Here is a 9,371-nt window from a genome sequence, read left to right as displayed (position 1 = left end):
TATCACACAATAATAGTGGGAGACGTGAACACCCCACTGTCAATATTACACAGATCATTGAAACAGAATATTAACAAGGATATTCAAAACTTGAACTCAGCTCTGGATCAAGTGGACCTGAGGGATATCTACAGAACTCACCACCCAAGGAAATAGAATATACATTCTTCTCAGTGCCACATGGCACATACTCTAAAATTGATTGCATAATTGGAAGTAAAACACTCCTCAGCAAATGCAAAAGAACTGAAATCATAACAGTCTCTCAGACCACAATGCAATCAACTTAGAATTCAAGATTAAGAAAGTGACTCAAAACCACACAACTACATGGAAATTGAACAACCTGCTCCTGAATGACTGCTCAGTAAATAATGAAATTAAGAGAGAAATCAAGGAGTTCTTTGAAACCAATGAGAAAAAAGAGACAAGGTACCAGAATCTCTGGGATGCAGCTAAAGCAGTGCTAAAAGAGAAATTTATAGCACTAAATGCCCATATCAGAAAGCAAGAAAGATCTCAATTTGACACCCTAACATCACAACTAAAAGATATAGAGAGGCAGGAGCAAACAAATCCAAAAGCTAGCAAAAGACAAGAAATAACTAAGATCAGAGTGGAATGAACGAGATAGAGACATGATAAAACCCTTCAAAAAAAAAAAAAACCAATGAATCCAGGAGCTGGTTTTTTGATAAAAATTAATAAAATACATAGACCACGAGCAACCCGCTTGGGTCCCCTTCCACGCTGTGGAAGCTTTGTTCTTTGACTCTTCACAATAAATCTTGCTGCTGCTCTCTTTCAGCCCCCCACACTGTAACACTCACCTCAAAGGTCCACGGCTTCATTCTTGAAATCAGCGAGACCACGAACCCACCTGAAGGAAGAAACTCCGGACACATCTGAAGAAACAGACTCTGAACACATCATCTTTAAGAGCTGTAACACTCACCACCAAGGTCCGCAGTTTCATTCTTGAAGTCAGCGAGACCAAGAACCTACCAGAAGCAACCAATTCTGGACACAGCAAGACATGAAACCTCTACCTACTCACTCAGAATCATTTCTGCACCAACCATGGCCACCTTCGTGGAGCTCAGTACCAAAGCTGAGATGCCCATTGTGGGCCTGGGCACTTGGAAGTCTCCTCTCAGCAAAGTGAAAGAAGTGGTGAAGGTGGCCATTGATGCAGGATATCGCCACACTGACTGTGCCTATGTCTGACAGAATGAACATGAGATGGGGGAAGCCATCCAAGAGAAGGCTGTGAAGCGGAAGGACCTCTTCATCATCAACAAGTTGTGGTCCACCTTCTTTGAGAGACCCCTTGTGAGGAAGGCCTATGAGAAGACCCTCAAGGACCTGAAGCTGAGCTATCTGGATGTCTATCTTATTCACTAGCCACAGGGATTCAAGTCTGGGGATGACTTTTTCCCAAAAGATGATAAAGGTAACATGATCGGTGGAAAAGCAACGTTCTTGGATGCCTGGGAGGCCGTGGAGGAGCTGATGGACGAGGGGCTGGCGAAAGCCTTTGGGGTCTCCAATTTCAACCACTTCCAGATAGAAAGGCTCCTGACAAACCTAGATTGAAATATAAACCAGTGACTAACAGGCTGAGTGTCACCCATACCTCACGCAGGAGAAACTGATCCAGTACTGCCACTCCAAGGGCATCACCATTATGGCCTACAGCCCCTTAGGCTCTCCGGACAGATCTTGGGCCAAGCCAGAGGACCCTTTCCTGCTGGAGAACCCCAAGATTAAGGAGATTGCTGCAAAGCACAAAAAACTGCAGCCTGGGTTCTGATCTGTTTCCACATCCAGAGGAGTGTAATTATGATCCCCAAGTCTGTGACACCAGCATGCATTGTTGAGAACATTCAGGTCTTTGACTTTAAATTGAATGATGAGGAGATGGCAACCACACTCAGCTTCAACAGAAACTGGAAGGCCTCTCATTTGGAGGACTATCCCTTCGATGCAGAATACTGAGGTTGAATCTCCTGGTGAGATTAGACAGGAGATTCTCTTTCTTCGCTGAAGTGTGACTATCTCCACTCAAGTCCTATTTTAGCCAAGCTTATCTGAGATCACAGTGAACTTCGTTCTATTGTAGGACAGAATCAAGGTGCTGTTTTAGACATTTCTTTCTGCATGTTCAACTAGGATCAGAATATCACAGAAAAGCATGACTTGAATAAGCAAATGACAATTTTTTCCACGTATCTGATCTGAGCAAATGTTTGTTAAGCACCACAAACTCTGCCAACACTGAGGGTGTAAAGATAAATAATAAAAAATAATGATGGTAAAAAAAATAGACCACTAGCTAGACTAATAAAGAGGAAAAGAGAGAAGAATCAAATAGACACAATAAAAAATGATAAAGGAGATATCACCAATGACCCCAAAGAAATACAACCAACCATCAGAAAATACTATAAACACCTCTATGCAAATAAACTAGAAAATCTAGAAGAAATTGATAAATTCCTGGACACATACACCATCTCAAGACTAAACTAAGAAGAATTTGAATCCCTGAATAGACCAATAACAAGTTCTGAAACTGAGGCAGTAATAAATAGCTACCAACCAAAAAAAAAAAAAAAAAAACCCAGGACCAGACAGATTTACAGCCAAATTCTACCAGAGGTACAAAGAGGAATGGGTACCATTCCTTCTGAAATTAATTCAAACAACTGAAAAGGAGGGACTTTTCTTTCACTCATTTTATGAGGCCAGCATCATCCTGATACCAAAACCTGGCACAGATATAACAAAAAAAGAAAACTTCAGGCCAATATCCCTGATGAACATTGACACAAAAGTCCTCAGTAAAATACTGGCAAACCAAATCTAGCAGCATCAAAAAGGTTATCCACCATGATCAAGTCAGCTTTATCCCTGGGATGCAAGCATGGTTCAACATACACAAATCAATAAATGTAATACATCACATAAGCAGAACTAAAGACAAAAGCCACGCAATTATCTCAACAGACGCAGAAAAGGCCTTTGATAAAATTCAACATCCCTTCATGTTAACAACTCTCAATAAACTAGGTATTGATGGAACATATCTCAAAATATTCAGAGCCATTTCTGACAAACCCACAGCCAATATCATACTAAATGGGCAAACGCTGGAAGCATTCCCCTTGGAATCTGGCACAAGACAAGGATGCCTGCTCTCTTTCTCACCACTCCTATTCAACATAGAATGGAAGTTCTGGCCAGGGCAACAGGCAAGAGAAGGAAATAAAGGATATTCAGATAGGAAGAGAGGAAGTCAAACTGTCTCTGCAGACAACATGATCCTATATTTAGAAAATCCCATTGTCTCAGTCCAAAAGCTCCTTAAGCTGATAAGCAACTTCAGCAAACCCTCAGGATACAAAATCAATGTGCAAAAATCACAAGCATTCCTATACACCAACAATAGACAAACAGACAGCCAAATCATGAATGAACTCCCTTTCACAACTGCTGCAAATAAAACACTTAGGAATACCGATAAAAAGGGATGTAAAGGACCTCTTCAAGGAGAACTACAAACCACTGCTCAAGGAAATAAGGACACAAACAAATGGAAAAACATTCCATGGTCATGGATAGGGAGAATCACTGTTGTGAAAATGGCCATATTGCCCAAAGTAATTTATAGATTAAATGCTATTTCCATTAAACTACCATTGCCGTTTTTCACAAAATTAGAAAAAACTACTTTAAAATTCTTATGGAACCAAAAAAGACCCCTTATAGCCAAGACAATCCTAAGCAAAGAGAACAAAGCTGGAGGCATCATGTTACCCAACTTCAAACTATACTACAAGGCAATAGTAACCAAAACAGCATGGAATTGGTACCAAAACAGACACACAGACCAATGGAACAGAATAGAGATCTCAGAAATAAGGCCACACATCTACAACCATCTGACATTTAACAAACCTGATAAAAACAAGCAATGGGGAAAGGATTCCCTATTTAATAAATGGTGCTGGGAAAACTGGCTAGCCACATGCAGAAAATTGAAACTGGACCCTTCTTTATAATTCATACAAAAATTAACTAAAGATGGATTAAAGACTTAAATGTAAAACCAAAAACTACAAAAACCCTAGAAAAAAATCTAGGCAATACCATTCAGGACATAAACAAAGATTTCATGACAAAACATCAAAAGCAATTGCAACAAAAGCAAACTTTGACAAATAGGACCTAATTAAACGAAAAGAGCTTCTGCACAGCAAAAGGAACTATCATCACAGTGAACAGACAACCTACGGAATGGGAGAAAATGTTCACAATCTATCCCTCTGACAAAGGTCTAATATCCAGAATCTACAAGGAACTTAAACAAATTTACAAGAAAACAATGAGCAACTCCATCAAAAAATGGGCAAAGGATATGAACAGACACTTCTCAAAAGAAGATATTTATGTGGCCAAGAAACATATGAAAAAAAGCTCAACATTACTGATTATTAGAGAAATGCAAATCAAAACCACAATGAGATACCATCTCATGAGTCAGAATGGCGACTATTAAAAAGTCAAGAAACAACAGATGCTGGCAAGGCTGTGGAGGAATAGGACTGCTTTTACACTGTTGGTGAGAATGTAAATTAGTTCAACAATTGCAGAAGACAGTGTGGCGATTCCTCAGGGATCTAGAACCAGAAATACAATTTAACCCAGCAATCTCATTACTGGGTATATACCCAAAGGCATATAAATAATTCTATTATAAAGATACATGCACACATATGTTTATTGCAGCACTATTCACAATAGCAAAGACATGGAATCAATCCAATTGTCCATCAGTGATGGACTGGACAAAGAAAATGTGGTACATATACACCATGGAATGCTCTGCAGCCATAAAAAGGAACAAGATCATGACCTTTGCAGGGACATGGATGGAGCTAGAAGCCATTATTGTCAGCAAACTAACACAGGACAGAAGACCAAACACCACACGTTCTCACTTACAAGTGGGAGCTGAATAATGAGAACACATGGACACAGGGAGGGAAACAACACACACTGGAGCCTGTTGTGGGGGCGTAGGGAGGGAGAGCATCAGGATAAACAGCTAATGCATTTGGGGCTTAATACCTAGGTGATGGGTTGTTAGGTACAGCAAACCACCATGGCACACGTTTACCTATGTAACAAACCTGCACATCATGCAAATGTATCTCAGAACTTAAAATAAATTTTTAAAAAAGAAGGAATGATACTAGACCCCTATCTCTCACCATACACAAAAATCAAGTCAAAATGGATAAAAGACTTAAGTCTAAGACCTGAAACTATGAAACTAGTATTAATAGAAGAAAACATTGGGGAAATGCTCCAGGACACTGGTCTAGGCAAGATTTTCTGTGTAAGACCTCAAAAGCACAGGCAACCAAAGCAAAAATAGACAACTGGGATTTTATCAAGATAAAAGTCTTCTGTACAGCAGATGAAACAATCAACAAAGTGCAAAAACAACCCACAGAATGGGGGGAAAGATCCTCAAACCACCCATCTGACAAAGGATTAACAACCAGAGTATATAAGGAGCTCAAACAACTCAATGGAGAAGAAAATAATAATAATCTGATCAGAAAGTGGGCAAAAGAGCTGAACAGACATTTCTCAAAAGAATACATACATGGCTGGACATGGTGTCTCAAGCCTGTAATCTCAGCAGTTAGGGAGGCTGATGTGAGAGGAGCAACTGAGGACAGAAATTTGAGACCAGCCTGGACAATATAGCAAGACCCTACGTCTACAAAAAAAAAAAATTACATTACCCATGCCTGTAGTCCTAGCTACTTAGGAGGCTGAGGCAAGAGGATCACTTGAGCCCAAGTGTTCAAGGCTGCAGTGACCTGTGATCACTCCACTGCACTCCAGCCTGGGTGACAGGGTGAGACCTTATCTTTTTTTTAAAAAAAAAAAAAAAAAAGATGATGATAACATACAAATAGCAATGAGTATACGAAAAAATGCTCAATGTCACTAACCATCAGAGAAATGCATATCAAAACTACAATGAGATAACATCTCACCCCAGTTTAAATGGTTCTTATAAAAAAGACAAGCAATAACTGATGCTGGCAAGGATGTAAAGAAAGGGAAACCATTATATGCAGTTGGCAAGAATGTAAATTAGTACAGCCACTATGGAAAACAGCATGGAGGATCCTCAAAAGACTAAAAATAGAATTACCATATGATCCAGCAATTCCACTACTGGGTATATATCCAAAAGAAAGAAAATTGGCAGGGCATGGCAGCTCATGCCTGTAGTCCCAGCACTTTGGGAGGCTGAGGCGGATGTGTCAGGAGTTTGAGATCAGCCTGGCCAACGTGGTGAAACCCCGTCTCTACTAAAAATACAAAAATTAGCCAGGTATGGTGGCACACACCTGTGATCCCAGTTACTCATGAGGCTGACTCAGGAGAATCACTTGAACCCGGGAGGCAGAGGTTGCAGTGAGCCAAGATCATGCCATTGCACTCCAGCCTGGGCAACAAGAGAGATTCTCTGTCTCAAAAAAAAGAAAAGAAAAGAAAAGAAAAGAAAGAGAGAAAGAGAGAGAGAGAGAGAGAGAGAGAGGGAGGGAATCAGTATGTCAAAAAGATATATGAACTCCCATGTTTATTTACCCACTATTCATGATAGTCAAAATATGGAATTAATCTAAATGCTCATCAATGGAAGAATGGATAAAGAAAAAGTGGTATAAATATTATTCAGCCATAAAAAAGATGAAATCCTGTCATTTGCAGCAACATGTATGGAACTGAAGTTCATTACCTTAGTTGAAATAAGCCAAGCACAGAAAGACAAATATTGCATGTTCTCACTCATATGTGGGAGGTAAAACAGTGGATCTTATGAAAATAGAAGACTGGTGGCTACAAGATGCCGGGGGGGGGGAACAGAGAGATGAAACGAAATTGATTAACCAGATACATATTTATACCTATTCAATAGTTTAATAGAAGAAATAAATCCTAGTTTTTAGATAGATCAGTAGGGTGTTTATAGTCTACAGTAGTCTATTGCAGATTTCAAAAAAGCTAAAAGAGAATAATTCAAATGTTTCTAGCATAAAAAAGACAAATATTTAAGGTGATAGATATCCTAACTACAACGATTTAGTATTTACAAATCATGTATTAAATTATCATATGTACCTCAAAACAACGTACATTATGCATCAATAAAAATAATTTTTAAAAGGCAAGTAACAATATTTTCAAAACACTAAAAAATAAAGAAATGAAGTAGCAATACATGCTGTAACATGGAAAAACCTAGCAAACATGCTAAGAGAAAAAATCGACATAAAAAGCCACATATTGTATGATTCTATTTACATAAAATGTAATAGGCAAACAGAATATAGAGACAGAAAGCAGATTAGTGATTGCAGGGGCTGAGGAAAGTGGGGAGTGAAGAGTGGTTGCTTAATGAGTACAAGTTTTCCTGTTGGGCTGATGAAAATGTCCTGGAATATACAGTAGTGACAGTAAGACAATATTATGAATGTAATGGAAACCACTGATTCATACACTTGAATGGTTAAAATGGTGCATTTTACCTCAATATAACAGAAGTAGAAAAATTACCATGTACACAGTTACAACTATGTAAAAATATACAAAAAAAAGTGTAGGGGAAAAGACTAAAATAATAGTTTTTAAAAGACTTAGGTGGGTTGAGTTTTTTTCTGTTTTTCAAACTTTTTATTAACATTATATTGTTTTCACAACAAAAAAAGATAATTATCATATATTGAGTAGCTACTATATATTAAACACTGTACTAGGCATTTTAATGAATCAAGAGTGTTTTCCAGCCTGCTGGGTAACCAGAAAACATCTGACAGAAACATGGAAGGGAGCAAAGGTATCTAGTTCTAGGAGGAAAAACTAAATGCCTTAGTTATCTATTGCTGTATGACAAACTATCCCTAAACATGGCAGCTTTAAACAATAAATATTTAGCAAATATCGCTTGTGTATTTAAAGGCATGGGCATAGATGAGCTCTCAAAGGTCAATGTGATGGTTAATTTTAGGTATCAACTTGACTGGGCTAATGGATGCTGTGATGGTTAATACTGTCAACTTGATTGGATTGAAGGATGCAAAGTATTGTTCCTGGGTGTGTGTGTGAGGGTGATGTCAAAGGAGATAAACATTTGAGTCAGTGGACTGGGAGAGGCAGACCCAGCCTCAATCTGGGTGGGCACCATCTAATCAGCTGCCAATGCAGCTAGAATAAAGCAGGCAGAAGTTGGAAAGAGCAGACTTGCTGAGTGTCCCGGCCTTCATCTTTCTCCCATGTTGGATGCTTCCTGCCCTCGAACATCAGACTCAAAGTTCTTCAGCTTTTGGACTCACACCAGTGGCTTGCCAGGGGCTCTCGGGCCTTTGGTCACAGACTGAAGGCTACTGCACTGTCAGCTTCCCTACTTTTGAGGTTTTGGGACTCAGAGTGATCCACCACTTGCTTCCTTTCTCCTCAACCTGCAGACAGCCTATCGTGGGACTTTACCTTCTGATCATGTGAGTCAATTCTCCTTAATAAACTCCCTTTCATATACATGTCTATCCTATTAGTTCTGTCCCTCTAGAGAACCCTGATTAATACAGATGTCCAAATATCTGGTAAAATGTTATCTATGGGTGTGTTTGTGAAGGTATCTTCAGAAGAGATAAACATCTGCATCAGTAGAGTGAGTAAAGAAGATCACCCTCACCAATGCAGGCAGGCAGTATCCAATCCACTGAGGGCCTAAATAGAACAAAAAGGCAGAGGAAGGGCAAATTTTTTCTCTCTCTTACTGAGCTGAGACATCCATCTTTTTCTGCCCTCAGACATCAGGATTTTTGGTTTTTGAGCTTTCAGACCTGAACTGAACTATATCACCAGTTTTCCTGGTTCTTCAGCTTGCAGATGGCAGATCATGAGACTTCTCAGCCTCCCTAACCACATAAAGCAATTCCTATAATAAATCTCCTTCATGCGTATATGTATATATATATACATATACACACACACACATATATATATACACACACACATATATCTTAGGGACCCTGTTTCTCTAGAGAACCCTGACTAATACAGTCAAGGAAAAAGACTTGGTTTTCCTATATAATTTAGTAGCCCCCTCAAAAAATAAGAATTAGTAAAAGGGATGACAGTATCTTGTAAAGAAATAAAATGGTGCTATAATTATAACTCCTTAAAGTTATAAGATTGGTGGTCTGTGGATCTAGTTGTGCCCCAATTATAATCCCAATACATTGATCATAGCTGTATTTTAATGTAATCCTTAAAATTGT

General features: G+C 39.0%; 1 pseudogene across 1 annotated transcript; it reads left to right on the top strand.

Annotated features, from left to right (window-relative positions):
• Positions 1-1,057: 1,057 nt before the first annotated feature.
• LOC117082677 lies at positions 1,058-2,318 on the top strand (annotated as a pseudogene). Its single transcript, XR_004436730.1, has one exon. The product of XR_004436730.1 is annotated as an aldo-keto reductase family 1 member B10-like (transcript).
• The last annotated feature ends 7,053 nt before the right edge of the window (positions 2,319-9,371 follow it).

The sequence above is a fragment of the Trachypithecus francoisi genome, unplaced genomic scaffold, assembly GCF_009764315.1.
Source record: "Trachypithecus francoisi isolate TF-2019V2 unplaced genomic scaffold, Tfra_2.0 Lachesis_group9, whole genome shotgun sequence".
NCBI classification, from domain to species: Eukaryota; Metazoa; Chordata; class Mammalia; order Primates; family Cercopithecidae; genus Trachypithecus; species Trachypithecus francoisi.
This window is presented reverse-complemented; position numbering and strand designations above follow the sequence as displayed.